General features: G+C 43.8%; 1 protein-coding gene across 5 annotated transcripts in view; it reads right to left on the bottom strand.

Annotated features, from left to right (window-relative positions):
• Positions 1–501, bottom strand: part of LOC143286909 (GTPase IMAP family member 4-like) — a 12181-nt gene extending 11680 nt beyond the window's left edge. For 2 of the 5 annotated variants that reach the window (XM_076594848.1, XM_076594851.1), the window contains exon 1: positions 360–501. The gene's annotated coding sequence lies outside the window, so the exon portion shown is untranslated. The other 3 variants (XM_076594852.1, XM_076594850.1, XM_076594849.1) reach the window with 3 other exon arrangements.
• Between the last annotated feature and the right edge of the window lie 1999 nt (positions 502–2500).

Genomic DNA, 2500 nt, shown 5'->3' with positions numbered 1-2500 from the left:
TCATTGTTGCTATTGCTGTCGCTTGTTGTTTATGTTGTTGTTGTTCTTCTTCTTCTTCTTCTTCGTCTTGTCATCGTCGTGACCGAAACACACACATCCCCCCCCTCACCCCCCGTTCAATGGCAGATATCTTATTAATTTTCGTAATGCACACTTCAACATTAACAGTAGACTGTGTATTGATCAAGAACACTTAAGGACAGATAATTGTAGGTAGAGGACGATCAAGAAAATGGCGAGGGGAAAGAGGAGGAAGTGATTTGTTGGGATATGGAGTCTCACCTTTTCAAGCAAGGTTTCAATACATGCGTTATGTGCAGAGTCGCTCAGACCATATCGAAAACAGTGCTAAAACTCACCTTCAAAAACGTTTTGCTTTCAAATGATAGAGATGTGAATCATTTCTCATTTCTCGGGAAGGAAATATAATTATACACTTGTTTATCACCCACGGAACAAACAGTGTCAAACCGAAGCTTTCGCGAAACGGCTGTCGTCAACTGCAAGCGACGCCGTTGAACGTTGTGCGTGTGCTTACTATAAATAACACAATGTACAATGTGATATACTTTTCAGAAAGCTATGACTGGATGATGTGTATTGCGTTATGAATATTGCAATAGCCGAATGGTTGAAGCGTTGGACTTTCAATCTGAGGGTGTCGGGTTCGAATCTCGGTGACGGCGCCTGGTGGGTAAAGCTAGGGTGGAGATTTTTCCGATCTCCCAGGTCAACATATGTGCAGACCTGCTAGTGCCTGAACCCCCTTCGTGTGTATACGCACGCAGAAGATCAAATACGCACGTTAAAGATCCTGTAACCTATGTCAGTGTTCGGTGGGTTATGGAAACAAGAACATAGGCTACCCAGCCGTCAGTCAGCTCTACCCAGGTAGGCAACCTGTTGTGCAAATGACCCCGTATTTGTAAAGCGCTTAGAGCTTGGACTCCGACCGAGGATAGGCGCTGTATAAGTATCCTTATCAATCAATCAATCAATGGATATGGGGGCTATCACTCTACTGTTTTGTCAGTCATTGAAAAAATACAAAGGGTTGAGCTTTGCAGTGGTCGTATCTGTTTAGTTGTTGCTGTTTTTAAGAAGCATATATATGGAGGAGAAGGACAAAGAGAGAGGGTGATAAAGAGAGAAAGATGAGGCAGACACACACAGACAGAAAAGAAGAGACAGACAGACAGACAGACAGAGGTGTTTACAAGTCCTCATGCATCACCGCCTTTCTTCACCTACAACATGTTTATGGCCAAGTTTCCCTCTGGAGATTGACCTGCGTGACTTCTGCCTGTACAACTGTCTGTCTGTTTGTCTGTCTCCATTCATTCCAGCATGGTTTAAACACAGAAACACAAAGGAAGCTGTGTTGTCTGTGCCGGGCGCGGCTGTCAACGCCCACTGTCCGATGCAGTCCATTTCCACACAGTGCTGTCCAGAGCATCACAACAATCCACGTATCAATTACTCAACAGTGCGACGACAGCTCCGAGCCGTTGGGACATATATACCTGCACCAACACATCATGCTAACTATCACATTATATCATATTGATACTGACTACTACCACAACACACAAGTGCATCCTGATGTAGCACTACTATTACTGTCACTGACAGAACCCACATGTCCACCCATTCCTAAATTGCAATATTGATACTGCACCTACTACACCCCTCTTTTTTTTTCTTTTTTCTTTTTTTTAAACATTTCAACGGGATTTGAACGCACAAACTGCCTATTGCCAGCCTGGTTCTCTTCCTATTTACCGACCCAGCTACCTGAAATGTGCAGCCAAACCAATAATCATAGCCCCGTGAACTGTGCTCCCAATGCCGTTCCATGGAAGAATAATGCAAACGCTAACTACTCGACACAGCTGTTTCTTGTGGTGGAAAATTCTGTTGCCTCGAAACAAGTGGTCAAAGGGAAGTAACTCGTGTCACCCATTCTGTTTGGATCGATTGTGTCCCTTTAGAACAGCCAAATTTTGGTTTTCCGTGGATGTGTTTATAATTACCGCTGTGTTTGTGTGTTCGTTCGTTCTTTTGTTTAACTCTCTCCATACGAACGGCGAAAGAGACGACGTTAACAGCGTTTCACCCCAATTACCATCATCAAAATACTGCAAGCAGAAGGCTCTTGTACTGAAGAGGTAAATGTTGACAAAGAATACCACAACTCTGACGACGGAAGCTAAAGGTTGGGTCATTCAGACACCCACTGGACATCCGAGGGGTCTGTGTAGAGGAGAAGAGAGGACTGGCCGTACTGAGTGAGTTAACGTCCATCCACAGTTGTGATTTTAGACGAAAATCCATCACCTTCCCCACCCCACCCATGCCTTAAATCATCACTACTTTCCCTATTCCTCTCTTCTCAATTGCCGCCGGTATAAAGAAAATTAAAAACTGAAAGAATATAGACAAAATAAAACGAACTAACTATTCAACCGGTAAAATTACAACAAAGAGCCAATGGGACTCC

This window comes from Babylonia areolata, chromosome 10 (genome assembly GCF_041734735.1).
Source record: "Babylonia areolata isolate BAREFJ2019XMU chromosome 10, ASM4173473v1, whole genome shotgun sequence".
Classification (NCBI taxonomy): Eukaryota; Metazoa; Mollusca; class Gastropoda; order Neogastropoda; family Buccinidae; genus Babylonia; species Babylonia areolata.
The sequence above is the reverse complement of the archived record's forward strand: the minus strand, read 5'-3'. Positions and strand labels throughout refer to the sequence as shown.